We start from the raw sequence: 15,006 nt of genomic DNA on the forward strand, positions 1-15,006 counted from the left end.
CACTCAGAGCAATCCGATGAGCTATTAATTACTCTCATCCTTACTTTAAAGATAAAGAAACTTAAGTCCAGAGAGGCAAAATAGCTCCCCTAAAATCCCACTAGCAAGTGGTGGGGCTGGGATTCAAACCCAGGCTGCCTGAATCCACTCTCCTTCGCTCTCCTTTGTAAATTGTGATGTATGAGTCATGGGTTCAATTTGCATTGTGACATTGTTTGTATAAAGGGCAGTCTTTTCATCAAGAAAAAAATAAAACAAAGAAAACCTGTGAGAGGTAAGAGTATTCAACAAGAATTAGTGGGGAGAAGATCCATTGTCCTTACGTGCTGTGATTGTTCAGGACCACGGACAGTAACCACGGCGTTTCTCACACAACCACCTGCCCATATGGTAATGCAAAATACGTTTTTTACCCCCTCTAGCTTGCTCTGTATCGCTCTGCAGATTGTGCCTTGTAAAAGAGTATTTGGCTAAGGGGGTGAGGGTGGGCTCTGATGGCCAAGTTGTGCAACCTGGTGTGGGACTATGACTTCCCTGGGGAAGGGGCACTTTCTGTAAGTTTTCTCTTAGCCCAGTGGGCTATAAGTGATCCTGTTACTGTAGGTCATGGTCAAAAAGTTGGAAAACAATTCCAGAGTTTGATAACTGCGAACCAGACATGGCAGAACTGAGATTCACACAGGCCGAGTTTTGGTGAGAAGAGGAGGAAGGGATAATATTTGGGAATTTGGAAAGGAAATTTGAGAGAGATCTTTGAGAAGCATGAGGGTGTTAGGTACTTGAGGAGACAGAAGGTTAAAGAACTTAAGTAAAGAGGGTGCTTAGTGGGAGCAAATTTCCCATACCTGATGATTTTGCCCAAGGCTTGCCCCAACCTTAGCTCTGAGACAGTAAAGACAAGGATTTACAACATAAGACCTGAATTAAATTCCTGGATCCACAATTGCTAGTCTTTGAACTTGAAGGCAGAGCTTGCATTTAATTAGTCTTTGTGTCCTTAGCTCTGAACACAAGGTACAAGATTACTGTATAATGAACATATTATCTATGGATTCTAAGCAATCTTGTACTAGTCCTTCCAGAAATGTCTGAGACTGTTTTCTCCTCTGCAAAACAGTCTCCTGTTTTCTACACAGGATAACTGTCAATGTCATCTGGGGAATTAGCTCAAGTGGTAGAGCGCTCGCTTAGCATGCGAGAGGTAGTGGGATCGATACCCACATTCTCCAAACTTTACCATTTGGACCTTGGATCTCTAAACAAGATCATAGTCACAGAACCAGGTTTATTTTGAAGATCAAATGAAATAATCAAGGTAATGAACCTTGTGAAATGCTAAGTGCTGCATAGCAGTTGTTTGTAGTATCGTTGTTATAGTGTATATTAACTGGTCCCTGTTTTTATTTATGGAGGGCAGACTATATTGTGGAATCCTAGGGAAGTGTTTTGGGAAACAGGAGTAGATTTAAAGGCTGCCACTACAAGTGCTGTATGAAGACTAGTATTCTATACTGAAAGATAAGGATTTACAAGGTTTATTTTTATAATTAATGTGGTATAAACACATTCCACTTTCTAAACACACGATTCAACATAGTAACTGCAACTCCTATACCCTTAGAAGGATAATTTTCTCCTCCTGATTTTTTTTGTTTGAAAAGTCACTAGCTAGCACTTCTTTAAAATCCGACATTTAAAACAGATACATCAAACTCCGCCAGGAGATGAAACCTCTTGATCTCAAAATCCAGGCAAAGATATTAACAAGATGCAGAAATTATTTCAAAACTATGTGATAATGATGAGACTATGGTGGGTGATGAGGAAATAAGGGAGAGAAGGAGGGAAAGAACAGGAGACAGACAAGAAAAAGATCAAAAGCTTCTCAAACCCCCCAAAATTTAGAAATTTTTAAATTTCAGGACACCTGCTGTTAAAGCCTAAAATATCCACTTTGATGCTTTAAATAGATGAGACCAAAGTGACATCGTTGATGTCACTCTAGAAAACGTAGATCCATTAGGGTGATTTTTCACAACATTGTTTCCAAAGATGTAAATGTTATTTTTTCAAATGAGGAAAGGAACCACACTGGTCTGAGTCACACTTCCCCAGCTATTCTTTTTACAGCATAAATTAATGATCTTACAGTTTACACTGACAGATACTCAAAGGTGTTTAATCAGCTGTCTCTGACAAAACATAGCATTTTTTTTAGCCTGGCACATTTACAAATAAAGAAAAAACAGCCTGTAATCCCTCATAAAGTGGAGCTATGGTTCAACTCCATTTGATAAAATGACATTCTCTTGAACACTTCCTCATGAATGCATAAACAGGGCACAGCTTGGGAAGTTCAGGTACGTGCAAAGCATAAATATTGCATGGTATACATTAGCCAAGCCCTGAAAGGAAGGATATCTCAACCTTCCTATCCCAGTTAAAAGGGGGAAGGGGGCAACTGTATAGCTAAGGCAATAGATTACCTGTTACAGGCTTCCAATGAGTCTAGGTCATGCAGAGAGAAAAGGTTCAGCTCAGTAGAAGAAGCAAGAATGGGAGAGTGGAGGTAATGGTAACAGGCATTTCTTTGAGCAGGGCAGCATTTATGCATGCAAGAGATGAATAATTATCTGCCCCGATTGTTGCCTCCTTGGAAACAAAAGCATGAAAATCCTAAAAAGATGAAACTGCTAGGTGCATAGACTGCCGGTAATATCTAGGCCCAGCTCATCCTTGAGATATTGCTGGCAGTCTATGCACCACAGCAAGAATTACTGAATATCCACTGTGTGCCAGGAGTGGTGTCAGGGATCATAAATCCAAAAGCCACGAAGATACTTCTGCTGTTCCATCTCAATGGGGAGGAATATAGTCAGGGATCTTCGTGGCTACAGAACCCAGCTCTGGCTACACTGAATGGAAAAGAGATTTATTTAAAGGACCTTGACTGGTAAATGAATAAGCAAAATATGGTATATCCATGTAGTGAAATACTATGTGGCAATAGAAAAGGAACAAACTATGGATACATCCACCAAATCAACTTTTAAAGAAATTATGAAACATTGTGGAAAAAGGCAGACAGAAAGGACTACATAATGTTTGATTCAATTTATATGATATTTCTAGAAAAGTCAGAGTCAGGAAGCAGATTCTTGTTGCATGGGACTAAAGGTGTGAATGGTGATCAGTAGCAAATGGACAAGAGTGAACTTTTCTGAGGTGATGGAAGAGTTCTAAAACTGGATTGGGGTGATGGTTGCACAGCTGCATACATTTACTAAAACTTATTGAAATGTACACTTACAATGGGTAAATTTTATGGTCTATAAATTGCACTCCAATAAAATGACGTGACAACTACAAAAAGGCCATTGGGCAGTTTGCAAAATAGGGCACAGAATCTGGGAGGGCTGGACAACCAACCTTAACAGCCAGGACCAATGCTTGAAATATGCTCCAGGGATGATTCTGTGAAGCCAGCACTGGGTGTAATCGTAGCTTTTACCACTGGTACCACCAACATGGGACCCCAGTAGGGGCCACAGGAACAGTGGCCACTACTGCAGCTGCCCTCACTAGAATGGAATCCCCAGGGTCTCTGTCTCTGTGTGCCACAAATTTCTGGGGCTAGCCTGGGCAATGGTCTCTGATTGGAGGAGACTATCAGAGCTCTCAGTTTAGCTAAAAGGAGGACTGAGAGAGCAGGTATCTGACATTTTTCCATTTCTATGCTGTGAGGTAGGCATTGCTTATGAGAAGCAGGAGCATCCCAAGAATAGGAAGGGGGTTCAGATGCAAAGTGGATGAAAAAGACACATATCCACTAGAGACCAATATAATCCATTTTTAGTATATTCTGGGATGTGCTTGATAGAGGCATGCACAGAGAATTTGGAGAGCACTTATAAGGTAGGAGGGGAACTTAGGCAGACTGGTGCTGAAGAGAAGGGTTCCTGGAGGAAATGATGCAGAGTCTAAACGAGTAGTAAGAGTGAGCCCAGTGGGTACAGGAGGAGTCTTCTAGACAGAGGCAAGTAAAGGGAGCTCAGTTTCCAGAATGTCAAGGCTGAAGTGGAGACTGATGAGTCATGCCGTGGTGGGAGCTTTGCATTTATTTTATTGGCCCTAGATATCATGGGAGGGATTTAAGGTGGGGAGTGATCTGGTACACATTTTCACTTTGGAAGGACAATTTTGGCAGCAATATGAAATGTGGGTTGAGAGGAGCAAATCTTTATAAAGGCAGGGAGACCAGGCGGAAGCTGCTGTAATTGTTCAAATGGGGGGTGAGATGGGCCTGAGCAAGAGTGGAAAGGAGGGGGTCAATTTGGCAGATATTCGTGAAACCAGAGAAGAGGAATTTATTCTTGAGTTGTTATGGGGGAGTGAGGGGGGAGGTCCACGACTACCTTAAGTTCAGTGTGAGTAATTGGGCAAGTGATGGTGCCATTGGCCAGCGGAGAGAAGAGGTAGAGGAAGAGGCATCCCAAGAACGGGGAGATAATAGGTTCAGTTTTGGACAGGTTGAATGAGAGGTTCCCACAGAATGTCAAAGATGTCAAGTCAGCAGCTGGATAAATTGGAAAAATGAGTCAGAGTTCAGGAGAAAGACTAGAGGGCATGATTTGGTGTGTCATCCTATAGCCAAGCCTATAGGGGGCCACTGGTTTGTCCAAGTCTAGAGGGAGAAGTGGTGGAGAAACAGTGATGAGAGTCTAACAAACAAAATGGATTCTTAACAAGAAGCGCTGCTCTGTGTTGAAGCAGAACCTGTAGCTATCTCTAATTACGAACAGCAGAGACTGTCTCCTTCAGAGAGCTCTGTTTCCCAGACTGTTCAGGACTTGTTATTGCATTAGGCATCTCAAGGGCATCATGGCCATCTGGAGGGCATCTGGCTTTCTTCAGGGTTAAGCTCTACTGACATCTGGCAGGAGGGCGATAGAAATAATCAAGATATCCAATTCTCCATGGCGGTAAGAGGCAGGCCTGGTCCTAGGAAGAGTTGGATGTATCAATAATAATAGCAACAGGGATGGTAATAGCAACAGCGGGAAGAGGGAGAAAAAGAGAAGACATAATTTGCGAAGCACACACCAAGGTCTGCGGTCTGTGGACATTCATGAACTGACAGCTCATCCAGAAAATCACGGGCACCTAGGATATCCCAAACAGGGCCAGGGAAAAACTGAATTCAGTGGTTCCTTTCCTCCATGAGTTGTGATCTCCTTCAACTGATGGTCATAGGAATTTTCCTCCTGGGCTGGCAGAGTGCCAAGACAGAGGGCTGCAGACATCTGGGGAGAATGTCGAGGGGTCATCTGGAGGGCACTGCAGCCGATGAGTCAGGGTGAGGTGGCGGGTGGCTGGGCACCAGCTTGGCATCCTAACCACATTAGCACCTTGGCTCAGTTCACATCCGGACTGCATGGTGGGTCAGGAGTTGAAAAGCCTGATTTAATTTTAGCCAAGATGGTCCCCTCTGCCTCCTCCTCAAGGGACAGCAGACATAAGCAAAGCAGCAGTCGCTCCTCTCTCCCACCGTAGAAGCCAGTCACTGTTCTCAAGGACAACCCAGCATTGGCCCAGGCACAATCTTTCATGCAGGGACACACACTTGACTCCCAACTTTGTGGAGCTTCCTGACTGCTGGCTAACAGCGACCCCTGCTTCCAGGAGTCCATTCCATTTGCCATCCCCCTTCATATAACCCCATCTGCTGTGCTGGTAAGCACTTCTACTTAGTCACTTAGGTAGTTTTGTGGGAAGAAGAGGTCTACTAACTAAACGGGAAGTTCCTTGATCTTTCGGTATCTGACCTCCTTTACCTCCTTCATAGAGCCTCAAGGTCAGAACCTCCAACCCTCCTGAGGGTCCTTCTGTATTAGTCCATTTTCATGCTGCTGATAAAGACATACTGGAGACTGGGTAATTGATAAAGGAAAAGAGGAGGCCTCACAATCATGGCAGAAGGCAAAAGGCACGTCTTACATGGTGGCAGACAAAGAAAGAATGAGAGCCAAGCAAAGGGGAACTGCCTTATAAAAACATCAGATCTCATGAGACTTGCTCACTACCATGAGAACAGTATGGGGAAAACCACCCCCACGATTCACTTATCTCCCACTGGGTTCCTCCCACAACACATGGGAATTATGGGAGCTACAATTCAAGATGAGATTTGGGTAGAGACACAGCCAAGTCATATCACCCTCTTTCATATTTGTGGGAAAGGGTTTGTCTTGTGTCCACCCCCAAATTGGGTCCATGTCTCAACTACTTTTCTTCAACACTTGCATCTTACTTTGGGCTCACTTGGCTGGAGCCTACTTCTACGCCTTCCCAAGGACACACAAACTTGAGGTCAAATGAGCAGCTAATTTGCTAATCATTTAGGGAGCAGCAGAGGGGTTTATACTGTAGCAGACGTAGCAGATATCTTAAAAATGGAATATTAGAACCCTGTCCTAAATGGTCTCTGGGTCCCACTCCCAGGAGTCCCTCTCCTTTCTTGGTAGGTCTCTTGTCTCACTCACCGCACATCTCTTCCCCAACCCACTCTTCCTGAGAGCTCTCTCTCAAATTCCCCAATTTCTTTTTTATTATGAAGAGAAATTTTTGTTCTCCTGATGCTATGGCTTTGGGGTTATGTGCTGAGGACTGTCTTTTCAGAGCCAAATGGCTCACCAAGAATTTTGCTGAATGAAAGCCCTTCTATTCCAGAAGAAAACCAAGCCACTCCTTTAAGGAAGTAGTTAAGGAAGTGGCTGCAGGCAATTGTGGTTGGGATTTTCCCTACTAAATCACTCCCTTTCCTGATAGGTAGCAAAATGGGTTCATCCACTAGAATCTTTCTGCTATCGCTCTCCCTCCGATCTCTCTGACTGAGTTATCAGGGTGAAGGTACTTGTGTATTTGTCCATTCTAGGCAGGCCTTTCTATAACAAACAACTCCTTGTATCTCAGTTACTCAATATAAGAAGTTTATTATTTCTGGGCCAGGTGTGGTGACTCATGCCTGTAATCTCAGCACTTTGGGAGGCCCAGGCGGGCAGATCTCTTGAGGCCAGGAGTTCAAGACCAGCCTGGCCATCATGGCAAAACCCCGTCTCTACTAAAAACACAAAAATTAGCTGGGCAAGTGGTCCCAGCTACTCCAGAGATTGAGGCATGAAAGTTGCTTGAACCTGGGAAGTGCTTGCAGTGAACTGAGATTGCGCCACTGCACTCCAGACTGGGCAACAGAGCAAGACTCTGTCTCAAAAAAAAAGAAGCTTATTTCTCACTAACATGAGAAACCTCTATCTCTAATGTGCATTGGGCATGGGATCCTTTATTTCATACAGTCATAAGGGACCCAGGTCCCTTCCATCTTGTGGCTCCATCCACCTCTAGCATCTCACAGTCTTCTCTATTCAGCAGGTGATGGGGAAGGGGAGCAAAGATTGCTTGTGGAAGGTTTATATGGGTCACACCTGAAAGTGGCGGTCATCATTTTGGCTTACATACCATTGGCCAGAATTCAGTTACATGGCCCCACTTAACTCCAAAGAGAATGGAAAATATAGTTCAGCTGTCTGGAAGAAGCATAGGGCATGAGTGTCAGTGAGCTGCAGCGGTCTCTACCACATTCTTTTAAGGGTAGCTTCCCTTTACTTCAAGGTGTAGCTCCTTTTAGTGGTTCATCCAAGTTTAAAAAAAACAAAAACAAAAACAGCAACAACAAAAAAAACCTGGTACCTTGCGTTGATACAAGAATGACCATAAAACTGAAGCCTCCTGAATCCTTTCTGAATAACTCTATTGGAGTAAGAAGTAAAGGAGTAGACAGAGAACAAATATCCTAATACCAGAAGGAGGACCACTGAGTAATTCTCAGTTTAAAAAAATTAAATATGGCAGTCACATAGTTTTGATAATATGGCATCTTCCTCCTCCTTTCTATTTTCCTCCAAAAATTGAGAAAATTATTTATTCTTTCCCGTCTGCTCTCTTATGTCTGGAAGTCTTACTTCAAAGTTTCAGGAGAGACTATATTCACCCCAAGATAAAAACAAAAACAAAATAAAAATAAAAACCCTTGTGAAATCATAGCAACTTAAGTGGGAGGAGAATGTAATGTTCTCAGCTATCTCTTGCTACGGAAGATGCAAAGGTAATAGAAATAAACGTAGACAGTGCAATGTACTTTGCTGAAGCATAAAAATTATAGGGTTTCAATCTACAGAAAGAAGCTGAAGAGCTTTTTGACACTAGGTAAGTACATTGTGGGCAGTTGACTCCTGAATCTCCTAGCAATGAAACTCTCTGGAAAGAAGGCTTGATATCCAGAGAGAGAAGGGGATAGGGAAGGTGGCCATTCATTCTTGTGTACCTAGGACAGCTGTGGATCATGCCTGTCCTCCCAGTTCATCACTTACAGCCCCTTTATTCTCTCTCTCTCTATTTTTTTTTTTTTTTTTTTTTTTTTTTTTTTTGAGACAGCGGCTCACTCTGTCTCACTTACCCTGGAGTGCAGTGGTGCTATCTCAGCTTACTGCAGCCTCCTCTGCCTCCTGGGTTCAAGTGATTCTCCTGTCTCAGCCTCCTGAGTAGCTGGGGCTACAGGCGTGTGCTACTACTCCCGGCTAATTGTATATTTTTCGTAGAGACAGGGTTTCACCATGTTAGCCAGGCTGGTCTTAAACTCTTGACCTCAGGTGATACACCCACCTCAGCCTCCCAAAGTACTGGGATTACAAGCATGAGCCACCACGCCCAGCCAGCCCCTTTACTCTCAAACAGGTCCCACTGAGATAATAATTTCTATGGTCCAATGGAAGGCATTTGAATATAGAACAAATTTGTTTACATCTAATATCACTATGGCAAAATTATATCTGCAAATTACATGAGGAAAATGGTTAAGTAAATCATGGCTTATCCCTAAGGAGGAAGCCACCAAATGATGACTATGTACGATATTTGAAAACTCTTAGAACCCACAGTACTGACAGGGCTCCCTAACTGGTTTCCTTGCCTCCAGTCTTGCTGCTTCTAATATGTTCAGGGCCATTGTATACTGTGCAACTCCAGAAGATGCCATTCCCATAGACCAGGATGAGAATGGTGCCTACACTGGAGTTGTGCAAATACCCAACCTGCCCAACTGTACAGGGCAGGCCTGAATGTGTTTCCCACACTTGTAGCCTCAATGCTTGGCCTTAAAATGAACACACTGAACATGGCATTTCCTGATTAAAGTCATTCAATGCCTCCCCTTTGATCGCAGGATTAAGTGCAAACTCATTTTTGTGAATCGGGCAGCTCATGATGATATCTGGCCCCTGACAAACTCCCTAGCCTCCCCTCTTGCCTTTCCTCAGCACAGAGTCTGTGATGGTTAATTTTATGTGTCAACTTAACTGGGCTATGGGGCACCCAGAGAGTTGATCAAACAGTATTCTGGGTGTTTCTGTGAAGGTGTATTTTTTGGATGAGGTTAACATTTAAAATGGTGAACTAAGTAAAGCAGGTTCCCCTCCATAACATGAATGAACTTCATCTAGTCGGTCAAAGGCCTGATTAGAACAAAAGGCTGGCCTTTCCCAAAGTAAGAGATAATCCTCCTGCCTGACAGCCTTTGAATGGAGATATTAGCTCTGCAGATTTTGGATTTACCGGCATCCATAATTGCAGAAGCCAATCCCTTATAACAAATCTATCTATCATCTATCTGTCATCTATCTATCTATCTACCTATCTATCAATCAATCATCTATCTATCTTTTATCTGTATTATATATCCTCTCAGTTCTGTGTCTTGGTACAGATTTTTGTACCAGGAGTTGGGCGACTGCCATAACAAGATGCCACAGGCCGGGTATCTTGAAAAACAGACATTTATTTTCTCATAATTCTGGAGACTGGAAGTTCAAGATCAAGGTGTCAGCTGGGTTGGCTTCTGGTGAGGCCTCTCTTCCTGGCTTGTAGACAGTTGCCTTCTGGCCGTATCCTCTACATGACCTTTCCTCTGTGCACACATGTGGAGAGAGAGAAACCTCTGGTATCTCTTCCTTTTTTCCTTGCCTCCAATCTTATCAGATGAGGACCTCACAATATGACCTCATTTACCTGAATTATCTTCTGAAAGGCCCTATCTCCAAATAGTCACATGGGAGGTTAGGACTTCAACATATGAATTTGAGAGGGACACGGTTCAGTTCATAACAGAGTCCAAGCTCCCACCGTGCTATTGCACTCCTGACATATCCTCCAAGTGCTGTGAACTTGCCAGAAGCCTGCTTCCTCAGGCTCCCTTGCAGCTGGAATATGTGACTCCCATCTTGGCCAGTGGAACTCAAGGAGAAGACTGTTGGGGGCTTCTGGGCAGGGTTTTCTACCCCAATAAACTGAGACACATGGGAGAAAGTATTTCCTTCTTTCCCCAGATATTGCCATGTCTACGTGCCATGAGAAACACTCTTCCCTCTGCAGAGAATACTCCTCCAATTTCTCCTTACTAAGGTCACAGGAGGCATGCATCTTTGGGTCAAAGGTTACAAAGCACCTCCTCCAGGAAGCCTTCCTTGAGCACCGCCCCCCACAAGTCCAGGTCTGGGCTTCCCCTAATGCGTTTCCATAACTCCTGCCATACACTTCCATTTCATCACATTGCATTGTCCTCATTACCTGTTTATCATTGCCTGTCTTGTTCTCCATTGAACCCCTACCAGCTAACACTGAGCCTGGCATTCTCGGACATACACAGTAAATATTTCTTAAATTTAAATTGAAAAAGTAAAATAATAATAGACTGTATGCTATGATTATGACTATGTGAAACACTTGAGTCAAAGGAAAATGTTGAGAAGAAATGATAACAGAATGACAACAGTGGTTGTCTTCATTCGTGGAATTATTGGTGGCTTTGTCTTTTCTCTATTTCCCAAGTTTTCTGTGATATGATTCTACTATTTTATAACTTTTAAAAGTATGGTTTAAAAGGGCATGTGGCATAGCATTGTAATTCTCAGCCCTAAGCTGGCTTGTTTCAAGCTATGATCCAAAGGAACTGATTTCCTCACAATGAAAGATTCTGAGAGGTGCCCTGGAGTTGTCCCTAATGGGATTTGACCTATATGTTGTTAATTGGGGAATGTGACCTCCCTGGAGGATGGTTCATTACTGCTCTGTGGGGTTTCAATAATGAGCACAATCGTCACCTTGGCAGGTAGGCATTCTCCAGATGGCAAGCCTGCCCTGGGAATCTGTGTTACAAAGATGTCCTATAGCTGGAATGCTGGAAGGCCAGCGAGGTCTGGATATATTTTACGGAGGTGAAGCTACCTGGCATTATCCCCTAGTTCTTAGCTTCACTCAAGGGGAGAGAGGAAGCCAAACACCTAAGGATATTTATAGTCCAGTGTAATCGTTTCTGTAGGTCTAAAGAGGTCATACACCTGTTGGTGTTTATTAGATGAGCAGCCATGCTGTGTCTGTGGTCTTCGGAAAGGAGCCAGTTCTGGGAACAATGTAATTTTAACAGTAACTGGAGGTAAAGGATGATGCCGTGGGTTTGTAATGGCGGGATGAGAGGATGAAGAGCAGAAACAACTCATATGCACTGAGCTCTGTGTGTGGCAAGCACTGGGCAGAGTCCTTTAATATACCTCCCCACCAGCCCTTACCCACCCCTTCCATTCTGGCTGCAGAGTCACCTGCCACTGTAAAGACTGAAAATACTAGAAGCCTGCTTCCTCAGGCTCCCTTGCAGCCAGAATATGTGACTCCCATCTTGGCCAATGGAACCCAAGGAGAAGACTGTTGGGGGCTTCTGGGCAGGGTTTTCTACTCCAATAAACTGAGACAAAAGGGAGGAAGTACTTCCTTCTTTCACCAGATATACAAAGCCTGGAACTGTGACCATCTTGAGAACTGTGAGCCATCTTGAGAACGTGAAGAAGCAAACCTAAGGCCAAAGTCCAAAGACTCTGGGGATAGTAAGACAGAAATATGGAAAGAAGTTGAACCTTTGGTAATATTGTTGAACTAGTGAACCAACCCCTAAAGTTGTAGCTGTATTATATAATAAACCCTTTTTAATTGGGTGTTCTATTGCTAGTAGCATCCCACATACCTTTAATCCTCATGAGAACCCTATGATGATGGTCCAGTTGTCCCCATTTTACAGATGTGGGAACTGTAAACTCAGAAGATCATCTGGCTCCAAACTTGTGTTGTTTCCACCATACACTGCCCTGGCTGTGTTGCTAAGATCTATGAGAGCTCTTTGTGAACAGGTGCTGTGAAGATGTCAGGAACTGTATTCCCAATCCTGGGCCAAACATGCTTCTGGCTACACTAAAGAATCACCTAGAGGCTGGGTACAGTGGCTCACACCTGTAATCCTGGCTCTTTGGGAGGTCAAGGAGGGCAGATCATGAGGTCAGGAGTTCGAGACCAGCCTGACCAACATGGTGAAAGCCCATCCCTACTAAAAATACAAAAATTAGCCAGGAGTGGTGGTGCACACCTGTAATCCCAGCTACTCAGGAGGCTGAGGCAGGAGAATCGCTTGAACCCAGGAGGTGGAGCTTGCAATAAGCTGAGATGGCGCCACTGCACTGTAGCCTGGGTGACAGAGGAAGACTCTGTCTCAAAAAAAAAAAAAAAGAAAAAAAGAAAAAAAGAATCACCTGGAAAGTTTCAAGCGTTCTTTCCAGTGCCCAGGCTGCAGGCCAGCCTAATTAAAGCAGAAGCTCTAGGAGGCTGGTTCCATACGCTGGTGTTTTTTAAAAGCTTCCATGTGATGCCAACGTGCTGCTACCACAGTTGAGTTCCAGTGTGCAGTACAGAGCATTATGGGATGGCGTTTAAACAGAAGTAGTTTGAAATTGTTTACATTCAATATTTTAAAAGATCCTAATCTCCTCAAAAGCAAGAAATAGATCTACCTTTGCATCTCTCTTATTTTTCTCCTGTCTTCTTGTACCCTTAGCACAGTTTTCAAGTGATATTTAAGGTGGCAGTGTGCCTTGCCCCAGAGGAATAGAAGTTTTCTATTTGTGGCATTTACCAATTTCTGTTGTGTAAATATTCCCTTCGTGGCTCATTTCAAGCTACCATAGGATGCAAACTGTCTGGGAAAATTCTGAAATTGTAACAATCAGCTCTCACGAGTCAGCATGAGCTGATGCCAATCCACCACTGATAAAGTAGGACTCACATACCAAGGGATTTCAGAGTACAGGTATGGGATTTAAATGACTGAGGTAGACCAGGTGGAAGGCACTTGAAAGTAATGGGGACCGTGGCAAATTGGAGAGCAAATGCCCATCTAATGACAGTCAAATGTAAATATCTGGGGGAAACAATGCTTGAATGGAAAACTACTTAAAGATTGAATGCAGCCTCCTTAATTCCCAATTTAGGCGATTGATTAATGTTTAATTAATAAAATTAAAATTCTAAAACTGGAATATTTTTCCCTATTATATCCTTTTCTCAACTATTTGACTTGCAACTCAGGTAGAGGGGTTTCCTACTAGGATTTACTCTCCAGAGGCCAGGTGCAGTGGCTCATGCCTGTAATCCCAGCACTTTGGGAGGCCGAAGAGGGTGGATCACCTGAGGTCAGGAGTTGAAGACCAACCTGGCCAACATGGTGAAACCCCATGTCTACTAAAAATACAAAAAAATTAGCCGGGAGTGGTGGCGGGCACCTGTAATCCAAGCTATTTGGGAGACTGAGGCAGGAGAATCACTTAAACCCAGGAAGCAGAGGTTGTAGTGAGCAGAGATCACGCCACTGCACTTCAGACTAGGCAATAGAGCGAGACTCTCTGTCTTAAAAAAAAAAAAAAATTTACTCTCCAGAAACTCCTGCTGTTGCTCTGACTCCGGTAGTTTCCAGAGATTCTCTCCAGGCAGGAGCAGAGGCAGGAACTTCTCCATGCTGGGGTACAGATGCTCCTGCTTGGTGCAATCACTTGTCTTGAAAAGGGGTCAGATTGTGGGGTGGTCATTTTGGAAGCAAAATGGGTGATGATGGAGTCACTGTCACAAGGGCCATCACCCCAACCCTCATCCTCAACTCCAGTCTGGCTCAGTTGATCTAAGGATGCATTGAAACTTTCCATCCTTGAGTGGTCCGTGGAAACAGAGGATGCCCCTAAACCCTCCTCCCTCTCAGAGACTGCCCATAGGTCTCTGGACGAAAGTTGTAAGTAGATCTTTGCAGATTTCACCACACAGTGAAAAACAAGGCAGGTCAATGCTAGTTGAGTGAGTAAGTTTGAATTCTGTTGCTTGTAGCCAAAGGCAGGCAACACTGCTTTTATCCTCATGAGAACCCTATGATGATGATCCTGTTGTGTCCATTTTACAGATGGTACAAGTTTCTCATTCTCAGGCACTTCAGGCCCCACCTTGTGCCTGATCCCCAGCTCAGTACACCCCTTGCCGATCTGCAGCAAACCTCTAGATGCATCTAAAGTGCAGCTAATTTTTCTCTTGCCTCTTGGCCTGATCCCACCTTCCTGGCTTGGCCTTGGTCTGACCAGCAGCCCCTGGTGTCAGCACACTCCCCCTGTACATCTCATGGCTCTGGGCTTCAGCCACCGTCATGTTGGCTTTCTTGGCTCATGGCAGAATCATGTTGCTGCCCTTTGCCCTGGTGGCCCAAAGAGATCACTCCTGATGAACGTGATTTATCCTGTGAATCATAAAAATTCCCCATTGCCTGACCCTGGCTTGGCAAGACCTTATAGACATTAAACCTCATTAATCCTTATTACAGCCCCGGACGGAGGAGTTATTTATAACCCTTCCTGGATACAAACTCACAGACATGTGGGTTTATGGGTATTTTACTGCTTCAGTGGGCAAATTGCATGTGAGAGCCAGCTTCCAAGTATGTAAACAGCAGGCACTCCAGGCTCCACTAACTACCGCTTATGAAGTTGGGTAAGGGAGGTTTCCCAACACTGGACACAGTGTAAGGATTACACTATAGTAATG

The 15,006-nt window shown here is 44.0% G+C and overlaps 1 non-coding gene across 1 annotated transcript; it reads left to right on the forward strand.

The window, feature by feature from the left end:
• The first annotated feature begins 1,156 nt into the window (after nucleotides 1-1,156).
• On the forward strand, nucleotides 1,157-1,229 carry TRNAA-AGC (transfer RNA alanine (anticodon AGC)). Its single transcript has one exon. It is a non-coding gene; the product is annotated as a tRNA-Ala (tRNA).
• The last annotated feature ends 13,777 nt before the right edge of the window (nucleotides 1,230-15,006 follow it).

The sequence above is a fragment of the Macaca mulatta genome, chromosome 7, assembly GCF_049350105.2.
Source record: "Macaca mulatta isolate MMU2019108-1 chromosome 7, T2T-MMU8v2.0, whole genome shotgun sequence".
NCBI classification, from domain to species: domain Eukaryota; kingdom Metazoa; phylum Chordata; class Mammalia; order Primates; family Cercopithecidae; genus Macaca; species Macaca mulatta.